The sequence below is a fragment of the Dendrobates tinctorius genome, unplaced genomic scaffold (genome assembly GCF_039654945.1).
Source record: "Dendrobates tinctorius isolate UK_male_01 unplaced genomic scaffold, ASM3965494v1 ptg000003l, whole genome shotgun sequence".
Taxonomy (NCBI): Eukaryota; Metazoa; Chordata; class Amphibia; order Anura; family Dendrobatidae; genus Dendrobates; species Dendrobates tinctorius.
The window spans coordinates 25,846,382-25,864,957 of NW_027361671.1; the positions used below are offsets into that span (position 1 = coordinate 25,846,382).

General features: G+C 44.1%; 1 protein-coding gene across 6 annotated transcripts in view; it reads right to left on the reverse strand.

Moving 5' to 3' along the window:
- The window catches only part of MCTP1 (multiple C2 and transmembrane domain containing 1), a 1,234,258-nt gene that overhangs the window by 497,665 nt on the left and 718,017 nt on the right, over window positions 1-18,576 (reverse strand). The window lies entirely within an intron of this gene.

Genomic DNA, 18,576 nt, shown 5'->3' on the forward strand with positions numbered 1-18,576 from the left:
ACACAAAGTAGAATTTCAACATTTGCTGATGATATTAAGCTCTGCAAAGTAATCAACACAGAGGAGGATAATTTAATAATGCAGATGGATTTGGGGAAGCTTTACGTTTTGGCTGAGAAAAGGCAATTGAAGTTTAATATTGACAAATCTAAGGTCATGCAATTAGGCCAAGGAAACAAAATGTACAATTTTATACCAAATGGTAAAACACTGGGTAAAACTGTCATTAAAAAAGACTAGTGTATATTGGTGAATAACAAAACCACGTTTAGTAACTTATGTGAGGTGTCTGCCACCAAGGCTAATAAAATCGTGGTAAGCATTAAATGAGGAATAGATATTACTAAGAACATGGTTTTGCAATTACCGTATATACTCGTGTATAAGCTGAATTTTTCAGCGCATTTTTTTGTGCTGAAAACACCCTCTAATGTGGGCAAATTAGCATCCCCCTCATGGGGTATTTGCCTTTTCTGGGTAAACATATTAGATTATAGTCGATGGACTTCTGTCTTCTTTCAACCTTAAAATTAAGAAATTATCAAATTAATGACAAGTATTGATTGAATCATGCGAGTGAATTTCAAGTGCGGATGTAAAACTTGTAAGTTTTTTGTCAGCTTGATTTTTTTTTTACCGGTAAAATATATCATATAAATACAATTCAAATATGACCTGGATCATTAATAAGTTCAAATCAATCCAGACTTTAGAATGTTTATTGGACTGTAAGTCACTGGCTGAATCTGCCTTGATAATGAATTTCAAATTTAGCCACATAGAGGTCATGTAGAAGTTTTCATCCATCACATTGTTGTAGTTTTTTTTGCCAGATCTCTTGCTGGTTACTGTCTTAATAATTAACCTTTAGTGGCAGGGGGTAGCAGAGATGGGCACATGTTTATATCACTACGTACATTCACTTTAACATTGTGCTTGAAAGAACCTTTGAAAAAGTTTAGTTTCACCCCCCCAAAAAAAAACCAAATTCATCTCCATCTGCTCCTATCGTACAGATCTTTATGATGTCAAGCATCCTATCTAATTCCCGCCATGATACAATATGTTTCCTATGTTTCCTTTGCTTGTGCCGAACAATGCATAAATGCACAGTTCTTTTGTTATCACCTCGGCTACTTCCACTATAAAGACATTTCTAAAATTCTCAGGTTAATGCCGATCAAGTTTCGGAACATGTCTGACAAACATAACAATTTCAGCTGATTTTTTTTCCTCCTACAACATCATTAAAAAATGTAAAAAATTTTGTTATGTTTTACCACAATCCTAATACAGCTTTCAATCATAACCAAGTGCCTGTTCTCTTCAAAGTTGTGCTAATGTGAAAGAGTAGCTGGCTTCACCCTTTGTATGGGGCAGCGCTCCTGCAGTTCACATTCTCCGTGGCAGCCATTGAGGATATAAGCATTTGATTGGCACTCCTTAGATTTGTGCACCGATTAAACACCGCAGCTCTGACCTGCAAATGCTGTGAAGATGAAAAGCTGTGCAACAACGAATAAGACATTGATACGATGCTGGCAACATGCGCTCGTTAGACCAGACATCGAAATATACCGAGTAGGCCAAGAGATATCACAATGCCAACAATGACTAAAGAAAGGAGAAAACTACAAGTAATACTAAAGCATTTTCTTCTTAATACTAAAGAAATTCAAAGCTACGAGAGAAAAGATACAGAATTTAGTTTTTGAGATTTTCTTTGAACTTGGTTGCACCTTTATTCTGTGGGCCAGAAATATTTTTTCTTAATGTTTGATCAGAGAGATCAGTTTTATGGATTAGGGCTGCAAAAAACAAAGATCATACCTGTACACACATTGTATAATACGAAAATTACTAATCTGGTGGCCAACAAAAGCTCACACAACAATTAGGCTAAATTCACACTTGGCGTTTTTGCTGTTTATTTATGTTAATTTTCAGCTGTGTTTCACACGGGTTTTTTTGTCATCAGTATTTTGTGCTTTGCATGTTTTTTTGGAAATAGGGCATGTCACTTCTTTCAGCATTTTTCACCTACTGAAAGCAATGGGTAATGAAAAAAGCAATTACAGCAGTATATGAAACCCATTTGTTTTTGTGATTTTTCCATCTTGTCTTGGCCATCTGAGAGGACAGTTGGGATTAGTACAGTTTAATTAAATTAGTGATGTGCACAACGTAAACATTGGCCCACCAGGGTGTGAGATTGAACAATGCCTGTGGCTGACCGAGGTGTGAGATTGAATAATGCCTTAGCAACTCAATGGCAGACCAAAGTGTGAAAGTTAAACAGTGTCCTACAAACTCAATGCACTGCCAGTGTGTTAGGCAAATTATTCCAGAGGACCAATTCACCTCCCTCAGCTGTTACATTTGTATGTGTATTTTTTCATAAACATATGTCTTGTACTGGTGACTAGTGATGAGCGAGTCTGCTCATTACTCAAGATTTTCAAGCATGCTCCGGTGTTCTCCGAGTATTTTGGCGTGCTCATAGATTTAGCTTGTGCAGCCGTAGCAGCATGATTTGCAGCTGCTAGCCAGCCTGAATATATGTGGGAAATGCCTGTTTGTTTTGAAATCCCCACATGTATTCTGTTATGGGCTGGAGGAACGCACCAAATAATAAAGATGGAATAAGATATGAGGGTGCGTTCGCAGCCCGGGGCCCACCGTGCAGAGGTGACAAACTGCAGCTAAGCAATGAGGAGAGAGGTGTATAGGAGGAAGCCGGACACTGATGGGTAACCACTGACCAGGTGCTTGCAGGGACAAACTCCATTACCTCACGGAGTTCGCACCAGCCAGCGAATAAATGAGACCTGTTAAGATCACAGGTCACAGCAATGTGAACCACCGCTCTAAGCGTATGCAATGTCCGCCCTGGCAGATGCCACTAACCAGCCTGACAACTGAGCTGGAAAGCGCACATACGGTGCACGGCGCTACTCTGGCGGATGCTGCAGTAGCAGTGGTTCAAGAGGCCTGTACTGGCTGATGTCCCAGGGAGCTAGAGAGTGATGAGTAGTTACACTGCGGCGCTAAGCAGTGTCAGAGCAACGGTGCTGACTCTGATTCCTAAACCCTAACTCATGCGTAATATCCAAGGAGGGGGAATCTTAATGAGTCAATCACCAGTCTCATACATCTGTCATCACAAATACACTAAACACTATAGCCTCAGAGTCTATCATAGCGCATGGCGGGGCGGCCATGCGAACGTTTTATAGCGACGTCCTTCCGGGACCCTCCTGAAGATCCAATGTGAGCAGAAGGACCTGAGCATGTGACTCCCGATCCCCAATGGGAGATCGTCCCACAAGCATGCTCAGTGGACCGAAGGAAGGACTTAGACTCTGGAGTCTTTTGCTGCTGGCCAGGCTGCATTGCCATAACTGGACCAGAGGTGGCAGCAGCAACCGAGCCCACAATGCTGGTGTGAGCAAGACACCGGGATTGAGGAGTCTGCTGAGCAGGCTCCACTGTGGCTGCAGAGGAATGGGAGACCGTCGACGGCAAGGCTCGGGGTTCCCGCTGTGCAGCGTCCGGAACCCGACGCCTAACACTCCACTGCGGCTGAAGAGGAATGGGAGACTATCGACGGCAAGGCTCAGGGTTCCCGCTGTGCAGTGCCCGGAACCCGACGCCTAAAATATTCAGGCTGTCTAGCAGCTGCAAATCATGCAGCTACAGCGACACAAACTAAATCTTCCAGAATGCCCAAAATACTGAGACAACACCCGAGCATGCTCGAAAAACTTGAATAACGAGCATGCTCGCTCATTACTACAGGTGACCTGTGCTCATGCTTCTGTGGTGGAAGGAAAGCTGAACTTTGGGAACTAAAAAATGCAGCAAAAAATGCACCGAATACTGCACCAAAACCTGCATTTTTGATGTTGCTTCTTTTCTGCCAAGAGTACAGGTTTTGTTGCAGAACAAAACGCAGCAAAACCACCTATTGTGAACTTGACTTTAGGACACAATTATGTGTCTATGAAACATCACATGTATAACAGCTGAATTATCTACATACTATCAAAAATAACTACCTGCATACCTCATCTTTACTGCTACATACAGACTTTTATATATGGCTCTCTCCAGACAAGACAAAATCAATGTACACATACTGTCAGGAGAGACACAAATGAGGAATCAAACTATGACAACCTTCTACAATCTTTTTCACTTCTCTTTTTTTATAAAAGCTAATACATTTTAGGGAACCCTGCATTATGTGCTGGGGGAACATGACTGGCCAACACAAAAGGGTTAAGTTTTGGCTTCCCCTCCTCCTTTTTTCCATTGATGGGCACAAGGAAAGGGTTAAGAGGGAAGAGGTGTTTACCTTGTGCAGGTTGCTATTGGTGGAGAGCGTGGTTCCGGTGGTGGTTCCTCCCCTTCCAGGGGTATAAATTACGGGGTGGGGGCTGTGCCCGGCCTCTTTGTAGTGGAAGAATCGAAAGCTGCAGCAGTGAACGTAAGGGGGCATGGCTGCTTTAGAAGCGGCGATTCAGGAGAGGGTGAGAAGGGAGGGAACGGGGTGGATAGCGGCTCTATGGCAGGAGCCGCGGGCGGAGGAAAATGGAGATGTGGGGACGAGGGAGGTTGTTAAAGCTCCGGGCAGCCGGCGGTCGGGGCACGGGCCATGCCCCCCTGAGCGCTGGAGCCCGGTTTCTTCATTACAGGTCGAGCAGCCGCGGGACACAGCAGCAGGCGATAGGAGGGCGGGAAAAATTCATGAGGTAAAAAAGGGACGGCTGGTGGCCCCACACCCCAGCAGTGTTGGTGTTAGGAAGGGCAGAAAAGCAGTAAAGAGAGGTGGCACGGCTGGGCAGAGAAAGTTTAAATGGAGCAAGGAGACTCTGAAGGGAGCAGTCAATAAAGAAAAAGGGGAAGGAGACTTGTTGGAAGCGGACAGTGTAGAAAGACAGGAGGAGGGAAGCAAAGGGATTAACATGGGGGGAGCACAGAGTGCCAGCTCACCAGCAAGTGAAGGGGATAGAGTTGGGGGAAGGGGTGGAGAACAGTTGGGGGTTATACAGCAACAGGAAAGAGGGCAAGCAGCAGGTTGTAATGTTAGGAGGGAGGATGGGGAAAATAATTTACAGCCAGTTCCTATGCCTCACATGAGTGGGGATACAGGGTTGTCACAACCTGGTCCCACGCAAATGCCGCTAAGTGGGCAGATAAACTTGATCCTGTTAACTAGGGATGCTCAGGCCTTCTTACTCCCTTCAGCATTAGTACCTCCAGCTGTGGCAGCAACTTCTGAAATCACCTCACAGATAGCTGGTGCATTGGTGTCTCCGATAAAGAATGTGGCTCAGTCAGGTGATAGCGCAGTGGATATGACAGTAAAAGCAGCGTTGCTCAGCAATATGGGAGCATGGACTTTAGCACAGCCGAGTTCGTCAAGGGGCATAGCTCCTGCAATGACAACTTCCATGGGGGTTTCTGCTGAATCTCCAAGTCGCAGGGGTGTCAGGAGAAGGAGAGGCAGCAGGGAATCGTCATCATCAACGGATTCAGACAGAAGGCATAGTTATCATAGGAGAAGGAGATTTGAGTCCAGATACAGTCGGAGGTCAAGGGTTTCCAGGCATTATTCATCATCCTCATCTGGTTCGAGAGGTAGGAGTCGCGCCTCAACGCATCAATCAACTGACAGACAAAGAGAGCAGCAGGGAGAGTGAAGGAGAGAGGTGGAAGCTCCATCAGGAATCCCGGTTTCGGCAGCAAGTGGTGAGTTTAATTACTCGAATGCTTGGGGTGGGGCAGGAGATAAATTGGTTACAATGGATAATTTGAGAAAAATTTTGGGAGGAGAGAAATTGGTGTTGAACCCAAAATTGATTGATCAGCTAAAGGGTTCCAACCCTAAAAAGTCTGTTATTAGATCTGATATTCACAGGGATGCTTTTAATTGTGGGGTTTCACCGTTGGTTTCGCATCTGGAGCAGGAGACGATTGATAAGATTTGGGCGAATGAATACGTGGACATTTGGACTCTCATCTCGACGGATCAAAGTACAGTGGATAGGGAGCGTAGGCAAAATGACAGAGTCTTTGAACGTCGACCAAGAGTGGCGTAACACACTATCTGGATGATTTCTTCTTTGTAGGCACAGCAGTATCGGATAGTTGCGCTGTAATTTTGAAAAAATTTTGTGTGCTCATGAGTCAATTTGGGGTTCCTTTGAATGAGGAGAAAACAGTAGGTCCAGTCACCTATCTTTCCTTTTTAGGTATTGAAATTGACACGGTGGAGATGGTTTTTCGTTTGCCACGTGAAAAGATTGAAAAACTTTTGGGTTTCAATAGCTGGTGCATTGGTGTCTCCGATAAAGAATGTGGCTCAGTCAGGTGATAGCGCAGTGGATATGACAGTAAACGCAGCGTTGCTCAGCAATATGGGAGCATGGACTTTAGCACAGCCAAGTTCGTCAAGGGGCATAGCTCCTGCAACTGACAATGTCTGTCAGTTGATTGATGCGTTGAGGCGCGACTCCTACCTCTCGAACCAGATGAGGATGATGAATAATGCCTGGAAACCCTTGACCTCCGACTGTAACATTGGTTCAATTGCAGTCCCTTCTTGGTTTATTTGCTTTTGCATGTCGCATTATGCCCATGGGTAGAATTTTTTCGCGGCGTTTGTCTTTGGCCACTAGGGGATTGAAGTTGCCTCACCACAAGGTGCGTTTGGGATTACCTTTGCTCGAAGATTTGAGGGTATGGAGGAAATTTTTGCTCGAGTACAATGGTCGCACTTGCTTTCAAGGAACAGAAAAGTCATGTCAGGAATTGTCGGTTTTCGGATGCAGCGGGGTCCATGGGTTTTGGAGTGGTTTTTCGAAATCATTGGTGTGCGGAAAGATGGCTGAGCGATTGGGTAAAGAATGAATGGGCAAAAAATTTGACGCTTCTGGAATTTTTTCCACTGGTAGTGGCGCTGGTTATTTGGGGAGAGAAGCTGCAAAATTCTCGCATCTGTTTTTGGTCGGATAATGAAAGCGTGGTTAACGTTGTGAATCACTTGTCCTCTTCTTCCGTTCAAGTTATAAAACTTGTCCGTTTCATGGTTTTGGAATGTCTGCGTTGGAACATTTGTTTTCGAGCTAACCACGTTCCGGGCATTGAAAATGAATTGGCTGATTCACTGTCGCGTTTTAATTTTCAGAAGTTTCGAGAGTTGGCGCCAGATACTGATCAGAAGGGAATGCGTTGCCCGGAGCATATTTGGAAAATTCTGGAAACAGCCTAATGCCGCTAGTCAGGGCGTCAGTAGCCCCATCGACATGGAACTCATATGGTAAGGCGTGGAAGGAATGGTGGGAGTGTGTGGGAGATTTACCGGTGGATATTTCAGGGCAGGCCAGACTGAATGCAACTATTTTATACGTCCAACGCTTGCATGAGAGGGGTTTTTCAGCATCGCTAGCTAGAAACAGGTTATCGGGAGTGGCTTTCCATTTTAAATTAAAGGATTGGGAGGATGTCACAAAATCCTTCTTTTTGCGGCACGTTTTGAAAGGCTGGGATAAAACAAGAAGTCAAGTAAGGTTGAGGCGGCCTATTTCGTTTTCACTTTTGGCTAGAATTATTGAAAACACTAAGGTAGTTTGTCATTCCGTTTTTGAGTCCATTCTTTTTTCGGCAGCGTTTGGGATTGCATTTTTTGGGACGTTGCGAGTCAGTGAGTTGGTGGCGCCGTCGGGACGTACAATGGGGGGTTTACATAGTAGCGATGTGTCTTGGTGTAACGGGATCATACGAATTCGTATTCGTAGGTCAAAAACCAACACCATGGGGAAGGGCTTATGGTTTTCTTTGTTTTTAATTCAGGGCCCAGTTTGTCCAGTTGATTTGGTTTTGAGGCATTGGGTCATCAGACCGGGCAGTCCATTGTTTTTTGCGCATGCGGATGGTGCCTTTTTAACCAAATTTCAGTTTTCATCTATGCTGCGTAAAATCATATCGTTTTTGGGTTTGTCCCCGGGTGATTTCGGTTCTCACTCTTTTAGAATCGGGGCGGCGACGGAAGCAGCCCGTGCAGGCCTCAGTGAAGAAGAGATTATGAAAATTGGCAGGTGGCGTTCTGACTGTTTTTTCCGCTATATTAAGCCTGAATTGTTAATTTTATAATAACCTTGTAATTATTTTAGTTGTTTTCTTTTAGGTCAAACAAGACCAAGTATCTGGATATTAGGGCATTCGTACATTTTGTATGCAGAAAGGAGGGCTGAGTTGCGTCCTGGAGGGAGGTCTTTGGGATTTTCCAATCTCGAGGTGAATTGGAGGGGCATTAGGGGTTTGAGATGGGCACAAGTTTTGTTGGAGGTGGTACAAATAGCCAGAATTGCTGCCCCTCCGGTTATCCTATTATTACATGTGGGGGGAAATGATTTGGGGTCGGTTCAATTGACCAAACTTCTTACATTAATGAGAGCTGACTTGGACAAGTTCCCGGCTTTATTTTATCATTCGGTAATAGTTTGGTCGGAGATCATTCCTAGAATGGTGTGGCGGGGAGCGCGAGATGGGACAGGGATAGAAAGAGCACGTAGAGTTGTGAATCAGCGTATTTCTCGTTTTATACACTTCAAAGGGGGCATTATTGTAAGGCATAGGCAATTAGAGGGCAACAATGCAAGGTTTTTGCTTCCAGATGGTGTGCATTTAACTGATTTGGGTTTGGACATGTTCATTTCAGGTTTACAAGAAGGGATTGAAGAAGCAATATATTCTTTGGGTGGGGGGTCATAGCTTCCTGAAGGGGCGCTACTCCATGGCGGAAGAAGATGAATGGGTAACATGCGCCGGGAGTCCGGTGGCATATCCCCACAAGTTTACAAATGGTTAACATGGAGAGCTGCGACCTTACCCTTCCAACGTTTGGGTGTTAATATAAAAGAGGAGTTTGGTTTATAATGATTTACTCCCAAATAAAGTTGGCATTTAAATATCGAGAATGAGTTTTTTTTTGCGGCAAGGGGAAAAAGGAGAGCGTTGGGTATAAGGTTTGGACAGTCTTAGGGAACCCGGCATTATGTGCTGGGGGAACATGACTGGCCAACACAAAAGGGTTAAGTTTTGGCTTCCCCTCCTCCTTTTTTCCATTGATGGGCGCAAGGAAAGGGTTAAGAGGGAAGAGGTGTTTACCTTGTGCAGGTTGCTATTGGTGGAGAGCGTGGTTCCGGTGGTGGTTCCTCCCCTTCCAGGGGTATAAATTACGGGGTGGGGGCTGTGCCCGGCCTCTTTGTAGTGGAAGAATCGAAAGCTGCCCACCCCCCCCCCTAATTTTGGTTGTATTTATATTGGATGCGAAAAGAAGTGATGGTTACAACTGTTCGTTGAAAGTCGCAGCGTTGGCGGAAGAAGATGAATGGGTAACATGCGCCGGGAGTCCGGTGGCATATCCCCACCAAGTTTACAAATGGTTAACATGGAGAGCTGCGACCTTACCCTTCCAACGTTTGGGTGTTAATATAAAAGAGGAGTTTGGTTTATAATGATTTACTCCCAAATAAAGTTGGCATTTAAATATCGAGAATGAGTTTTTCTTTGTGGCAAGGGGAAAAAGGAGGGCGTTGGGTATAAGGTTTGGACAGTCTGATCCATACTGATAAGTTGTAGGAAATAGGTTTGGGTTTACTATTAGGAACTGTAGGCAAGGACGTCACAAGCAATCACATAGCTATCAAAGTATTACATTACGACGAGCTCACTAATAGCAGAGATCCATAAAGCAGCGGGGTTGTCGAGCCACTTTCCCCAGTAGTGGGGCACCGTTATGGCTACTATGAAAAGGGTAGCAATGTGGCACATACCAAAGTAAGAAGAGCTCTGCTGGAGTTAATGGGGGGCACTGCTTTCACTACTAGTCTACATGTGAGTATAGGAAAAAGTGCACAAGGCACTGTTGTAACTTTTTTTTTTTAAGCAGCCATTGATCTGATTCCTGATAGATTTCTAAGTGACATTTAGGATCAGGATAATTATTCAGTCTTCAACAACTTTTTTATATTAAGAAATGTATACACAGTAAAACAGTTTGCCACGGAAAACCAGTTATACTATAATCCATCTACAATAAAAATCAATTGTTTTGCTTTCTAGTCACAAAGAACCAAACATTCTCTACCTACAGGTTCTGACATGTAGACTTGGTACTGGTGGCATGGGGTCTTCAATACGTTTTCCTCCTCAAAATATAAACAGCTTTGTAATCAGTAGCAGCAAATAGATCTTACAAAGCAAGACATTAAAGCACAAAGGGATTTATTGGAGATCAATATTACATTTTACAACATGTCAGGCTATAGGTTGATCTCGATGGGCTTATACAGTATCTACCTTCAACCTTAAAAGCTATGGAACGATATGTAATTTATGCAATAAAAAAACAAAACAAATTTGTATTTAATGCTTCTATATCTTTATATTGCTAGTACATACCGTACTTGTTTACCCTTTCAGAAAATCCAGTAGCACAGTTCCATTGTCTGTCAGTAATTCAATTGATGAACTTATAGAGTACCTATCACCAATCTGGGGCTTCCCTTTTTATTTATTAGGAGTTGGCAGCCACAGATTAATGATCTTTTTAAATATCATGTAGTGACAAAAAAAACTCTCATAGTGCCCCTAATGTCACCCAAAGGGCCTGATCTTTTAGTAATCGTAGGTCTCAAACTTCCGGGCTTTGGGGTCCAGAATGAAGAGTGGGATCCCCTAAACCTCTGCGGCCGCTCTCACAGGGAAGTAGCATGATCTTGTGAGATCTCTCTCTTTGAACTAACCAAGCACTGTGGTGCACTTTTGACATTTGTGCTAGTATTTGTTCCATGTATTCCAGCTTAGATCATTGGCCAATGCCGTGTGACTATTCAGTAGCACTGTTTTTTACCTGGGACTTGTAGTTGGTGACAATGAAGAAGCTTTTGAGGTTAGATCCTTCTTAGTTTGTCATACTACTCACTGCTCACTAGTGGGACTGCTGACTGTCTAAACCACTGAGAATCTGTTCACATTGCCAGTTATAACCTAACTAGCTCTGGTGTTGTGTGTATCACAGTTCCTGTGTCTTAGTGAATGTTCTTTATTTTGACTTCGTCTTGTTACCGTTCCTCTTGCCTGATGATTCTGTACCTACCTGTACCTCTTGGTTTTGATTCGGCTATCTGAACAATTTTTTTTCCAGCTTGCACCACCAAACTGCTTATGACTCTGTAGCCCCAACATAACAATCCCAGTGAAAATCTAGATCTCTGTACAGGTGTTAAAGAGTGAAGGCCAGGGATCTAGAAAACAGAGTAGTTAGCTAGCTTGTGATAGCCGTCTTTAGAGCTGCCATATGACCACAAACAGTAACCACATGGCAGTACTCTACCAATTTGTTACCAAACAGTAAAGCTATAATGATGTTACCTTTCAGTAACAATTTAGTTGCAAGCACAAAGGGCTTGATTAGTGCAAAGAATGAGGTTTCACAAGATCTTGCACTTTCATTTCGAGAGCAGCTGCTGGGATCGCTCAACGCATAAGTTTGGGCCCAATTTCTCCTAGAAAGTCTGGTCCTTTCAAGGGACATTAGCGGAACTTACGAATAGTTTTGTTATTACATGATATTTAGAAAAATTACTAACCTAGAGCTGCCTAGTCTTTTATTAAATAAGAAGGGCAGTCCCAGATTGGTGGTAGATACTCTTTAAAGAGGCTTCCTCTTACCAGAAGTGGATATTTAGGTTGGTGTTCTGAGAGAATTTTATGTAACAACAATATCTAGGCAAAAATGTTTTATTTCATGTAATCTTGCAGAAAAATGTAAAACTGAAAGTGTCAGTACCAATCAATGAATTATGACATTCAAGCCAATGAAATTCAGGACTGCAAGTCTCTTCAGGGACCCCTGGTCTGCCCACATGGCTCTTCTCAGATGTTAAAAATTATTATTTTGTTTTACATAGCAGCAAAAGACACTTTTGACATTTGGAAAGTTATTTGTCAGTGGTATAACAAAATGGCGGTAGTTTAATTACCAGAAATATACTGACAGGTTCCCTATAACTATGCTTATACAAAGCTACATTTCATTTTTAGTGCAATAGTAAAGACAAAAGGCTTAACTAAATTTGAACTTTATATAATAAGCATATTATATATAATGTTTTGGGAAAAAAAATTTTTTAACTATCAATTACTGTGAAAGAAATTAATATTGACAGCAAAGGATACAGATAGTGCCCCACAGGTTCCTTATTCAGATACTGTGATGACACAACATTTTATCTTAATTATCCAGACATCTATTTTAAGTAAGCCAGGAGTGATAGACTGTTATCTTTATGTTGACTCTTTGTGTAGGTTCAATTGATATTTGTAAATTGATGAATGGCTGTTATTTACCTCTTATATCAGCTCCTCCAGTTTAATGTACTGTTATCTTTGCAAACAGGGCTGCAAGGACACTGAACAATGATGTTCACTGATATGTTGATTACACATCATACCAGACTATGCAGTTTGTTGACTTGCAAACATTGAAGGATAAACTATAAATAATCAAACATTACGAGTTAATATCATCACACTCTCCCCTTAAGCTGTGAATATGTCTTGAAGAACAGCTGTGAAATATGAAAGGGGATATGCCTCTGTAACAATATACATCCAGACATCTAAGAGAACCAGAGATCCAAAGAACCAGAGACTCTTTACAAAACCACAGCCAGGAACACTCTGCAAGATAGCAGCCAAGACATCATGGCTCCATCACGAGGTACAGAGATTTGACATTCTACAGGATGTCAGTTTAGGGGACCACAGCCCCTGATGAAAGAATAAAGATCTGCTCCATTGACCATCACTGAACCCATAGATACGTTTGAGTTAGTCAGGATTTGCCCCATGGATACATTTGGGAAAGCTGGGAATGAGACCCACCGGTCACCTGGCTCGATGGAGATGTTCGAAGAAGCCAGGTTGTGGTTGTTACCTCGGCTTGTATATCAATGGACTGTCAGCTTCCAAAGCTTGTTGTTACCTTCTCTCTGTGCGTGTCACAGGTTGGCGTAGTCGGCCCTGAAAGCTCTGAAGTCACTGCTGCTCTTATCCAATCGAGTCAGCAGAAGGATGATACTGTAATTTTGCAACATCTTGGGTATTTTGCTGGGATTGTTCTATGTGTTATTTGCCTGTTTTGTGGTTCAATAAAGTATTGCCACACTGTTTTACCCTTTCCTTGTGTTGTTTGAGTAGTATTATTCCCACGATAAAAGGAGAGTGGGGGTTAGGTGGGATAATCCCTGGTCTATGCGGTTTTGGTTAGAGGATTAGAGCACCCACTGACCCCCGTACCTCCACAGTTACTATTTAATGGTTTCTGCAATCATGACTAAATCTATCAAAAGTTAAAGCGGACCTGTCAATTGCCATTGTTCTTTTAACGCTGATGCTGTTTTTTCTTTGCTTCTTCACCTCTCCATGTTTTAGATATTGCTTCTCTTACTTATATTCAAATCTAGTATTTTAAGCAAAATGGGCATGGTCATCAACTTTTCTCTATAGGAGACTTTTAGAGGGCCACACCTACTTGTTAACAAGACATAAAAGGAAGAAGGGGCCATGTCTAGAAGATAGAGTGGCACAAACAAAACAAAAATGCCAGATCCAGGAGAAAGAAAAAAAGAGACAAGAGCCCATAGTGTGGCATGTTATAAAAGGTGGGGGTAAAGGGTGAGATATTGTCACAACTTAAATAAAACCCTTTTGTTTGAGTCAGCTGCTGCAGTCCAGAAGGTAGAAGGTCCCTTTCTTCTGCACACAATGTACAGTATAATGGAATGTAGGATAGGTGTTTGAAAGACTATGCTGCTGCAGGAGAGGTAGGATCTATACTTGGAGGATGATAAAAAGGTTGCAGAGACCTCCGCGAAGGCCGAAGCTCCAGAATTTCGGAAGCGGAACCTGAGTACCAGACGGAGGCGGGCGTGCCAGGCCCAGTAACAGCAGGAAGTGACTGAAGGCGACAGTTGCAGCAAAACCAGTGAGTCCACCCCAACCCATGCTTCAAAGCCCATACCAGTGATGTACGAGGATGTCTCAGTCCCAACCTCTGAAGAGGCAAGGTGGATCACGGGAGACGTGGGCAAGAGCCGAACTATGGCATCCCGAGGGAGGAGCGGTTACCAGCCGGATGACCCGGGGTCTAATCCAGTTTTTCAACCCCAGTCAGGTGTACGGTTTGATTCGGGAGCCTGGGACCGGGGACAGAGTGTTTGACAACCCTGGTTCCCTGCATTTCTAACGCACCCCGCAGAAATAGGACCTTGTCACATTCATTAAAGAGGACAGGCCAACAGGGTGGTATGCAGTGGATGTCTCCCTGGTTTCACCTGAGTAGGATCGTTGAGCGAAGGCAGTCCAGAAAGGTGAGTGCCTGCAGGCAGCAGCCGTGCCTCAGGCAAGGGCCACTTCCTCTAGAGCCCCCAAACCACCAAGTCCAACTCCCCCAGAGCCAGAGGAGAGGATTCAAAAGAGCAGTGGAGAATATAGGTCTAGCAACTCCTCCACAAATAGCAGCCGAGAATCTGGCCAGACTGAAGTCAGAGTCACTACAATTTATGTGTATCGGTGCCCACAGTTGGCCACCTACGTAGGTAAAACCAGAGCCCAAAAAATGTGGGTGCGAACACAACCGTAATAAAAGTTTAAAATGGCGTCTGGGAGTTGAAAAAATGGCTGTTTAAAAATGCTTGTTGAACTAATAAGGAACTGTTTTTGTGTTCTTGAGGACAGGAGGCCCTAAGTGACCATAAACTGCTGTGTTGGTGGTATGACTGAAGGGGTTTTTTTGTGTGTCCTCCCCCCTCCAAGTTTATTTGCACACCCCTGCTGGATTGCAGGACTGTGGGCTCTTAAAGCGACAGAAACCCTACTGTTGTGAACTGTGTGCCATTGCCCCATGGACTATGTCCCATTGCTCCCACAGACTCTGCCCAATTCTATCCATGAACTTTTTCCCAGGGACAGATGGGCAGCATTGTGCACCTTAAAGTAACACTGGTTCACAAAAGGGGGGAGGACACAGATGACTCGAGGATCGAGCTGGGTCAGGACTTTAAGGGCTGTGCTCTTGGACTGTCAGAGCTGTTGTTATGTTGGCCAATGCACCATAATTTACAGGAACTTGAATACTCCGTATCGGTGTTCCCAGAGCAGTGGTGTCATGATCCAGTGTTGAATCTGGCGTGTTTAAAAGCACTGGGTGAACTTTTTTTACTTTGGAAAGTTCCAAGGTGTCTTGACTGTCCCTAGTGGTGGTTAGTGGTATTGCACTTTAGGTTTTTGTACACGTAATTAATTATCAGGTGTTACACCCTATAAAGGTGTGCTAGGCGGTGTTTCCAGGGTCACGTGTGTAATGGGTTCGCCTTGCGGAAACATCTGCGTCCAGACACACGTGACCATGACAAGTGGGACCGAGCTTGTGTGGACTTGTTTGAAAAAAACTGACAAACCGATGTGCCTGCCAAGTTGAAGTGGAAAGGACTGTGCTCATGCACTGTTGAGTAGCTACTGTTATGTGGGCCAGTGTTATCAAAAGAGTGTAAACTCTGTGTTCCAGAGTGGGACAGAGGTCAAGCAGAAAGTCTCTAGACGAGGAGAGCGTTAATATAAGGGGAAAAGTGTATTTTATGGTTTTTAGATGTCCATTGTTATCTTTCAGGTTTTGTTATGGTCAAGGACGATTATGTTTAAAGAGTCGAGGTATGTAAGGATGGGACTGTCATGCACCTGCTCCTGAAGTCAACAAATTCTGTAATGTGAATACTGATATGCAGTTTTATTGTATAGGACATAATTTAGTGATACAAGATGTAAATTAGGGTTTTAGTGCCCAGAACAGGGACAGACACAGTAAGATACAGTGGCATGTAAAGAAAATGTAAATTACTCTTATTGTGAACAGTTAAGCAAGTTGAAGATTAAATGATGTCTAAAAGGCCTAAAGTTAGAGATGGCACATTTCATTTGTATTTTAGGCAAAGACAAAAAATATATAAAAGAAAAATGGGCTGATGCAAAAGTTATGGGTACCCTTGGAGATTTGTGTGCTTAGATAACTTTGACTAAGGTTTCAGACCTTAATTAGCCTGTTAGGGTTATGACTTGCTCACTATCATTATTAGGAAAGGCCATGTGATGCAAATTTCTCAGCTTTCTAAAAACCCAGCCGCCTCTTACCTTTTGCCAAAAACAGCAGTCATGGGTTCTTCTAAGCAGCTGACTAGCACTATGAAAATGGAAATGGTGGAGGCCTTCAAAGCAGGAGAAGGCTATTAGAAGATAGCAAAGCATTTTCAAGTTGTTCTTTCCACAGTTTTAATTAAGCAATGGAAAACCACACAGCCGGATTAGGCTTGTGGTTGCATGATATCACAGACCTGGCAGTATATTAATTAGAATGAGAAAAATGGTTGCACTCAATTGTAGAGTTGAGCGAAACGGGTCGAAAAAATTCAAAAGTCGCCGACTTTTGGCAAAGTCGGGTTTCATGAAACGAAACCCGACCCTAGGATGAGGTCGGCCACGAGGTCGGCGACTTACGCGCCAAAGTCGCGTTTCAAAAGTTTGTTTTGCGCTCTTTTTCAGCCAATCAGGATCCACGGACACTGTAGGCAACGTGATGACCTAGGCACGGGTCACCACCATCATTCAGAAGGGCATGCAAATGATTGGCTTGCTTTGGTGGGCGTCACAGGGGGTATAAAAGGGCGTGCACGCCGACCGCCATCTTACTTCTGCCGATCTTAGTATAGGGAGAGGTTGCTGCTGATTCTGTAGGGAGAGCGTTAGGCAGGGAAGAAGACAAAAAAACTGCTTCTGCTGCTAGCGATTTGGTCTGCACAACACACAAGTCACTGTGTGTGCAGTGCAAGGGGAGGCTATATAGTGGTGTATCAGTGGTGTTGGTTGTTGGGCTGCCTTTTAAGGCTTCCTGACACGCTGGCATTGCTGTTTACCCACTGCTCCGCAAACTGCTTTTTTAAAAGCAATCCAATCTCCCTTATCCTCTAGTCACTTTTGTCACAGCTGTGCCATCGAGCGTGTCACATAGCGCTCAGATATCAGTGGGCCTCACACAATCCACAAGTGTCCAGTGTCCAAAAGTGTGCGCAGAGATTCAAAATCTCCATTATCCTCTCGTCACATTGGTCACAGGCAGCTGTGCCATCCAGCGTGTCACATAGCGCTCAGATATCAGTGGGCCTCACACAATCCACAAGTGTCCAGTGTCCAAAAGTGTGCGCAGAGATTCAAAATCTCCATTATCCTCTCGTCACTTTGGTCACAGGCAGCTGTGCCATCGAGCCTGTCACATAGTGCTCAGATATCAGTGGGCCTCACACAATCCACAAGTGTCCAGTGTCCAAAAGTGTGCGCAGAGATTCAAAATCTCCATTATCCTCTCGTCACTTTGGTCACAGGCAGATGTGCCATCGAGCGTGTCACATAGCGCTCAGATATCAGTGGGCCTCACACAATCCACAAGTGTCCAGTGTCCAAAAGTGTGCGCAGAGATTCAAAATCTCCATTATCCTCTCGTCACTTTGGTCACAGGCAGCTGTGCCATCGAGCCTGTCACATAGCGCTCAGATATCAGTGGGCCTCACACAATCCACAAGTGTACAGTGTCCAAAAGTGTGCGCAGAGATTCAAAATCTCCATTATCCTCTCGTCACTTTGGTCACAGGCAGCTGTGCCATCGAGCGTGTCACATAGCGCTCAGATATCAGTGGGCCTCACACAATCCACAAGTGTCCAGTGTCCAAAAGTGTGCGCAGAGATTCAAAATCTCCATTATCCTCTCGTCACTTTGGTCACAGGCAGCTGTGCCATCCAGCGTGTCACATAGCGCTCAGATATCAGTGGGCCTCACACAATCCACAAGTGTCCAGTGTCCAAAAGTGTGCGCAGAGATTCAAAATCTCCATTATCCTCTCGTCACTTTGGTCACAGGCAGCTGTGCCATCGAGTGTGTCACATAGCGCTCAGATATCAGTGAGCCTCACACAATCCACAAGTGTCCAGTGTCCAAAAGTGTGCGCAGAGATTCAAAATCTCCATTATCCTCTCGTCACTTTGGTCACAGGCAGCTGTGCCATCGAGCGTGTCACATAGCGCTCAGATATCAGTGGGCCTCACACAATCCACAAGTGTCCAGTGTCCAAAAGTTTGCGCAGAGATTCAAAATCTCCATTATCCTCTCGTCACTTTGGTCACAGGCAGCTGTGCCATCGAGCGTGTCACATAGCGCTCAGATATCAGTGGGCCTCACACAATCCACAAGTGTCCAGTGTCCAAAAGTGTGCGCAGAGGTTCAAAATCTCCATTATCCTCTCGTCACTTTGGTCACAGGCAGCTGTGCCATCGAGCGTGTCACATAGCGCTCAGATATCAGTGGGCCTCACACAATCCACAGGTGTCCAGTGTCCAAAAGTTTGCGCAGAGATTCAAAATCTCCATTAGCCTCTCGTCACTTTGGTCACAGGCAGCTGT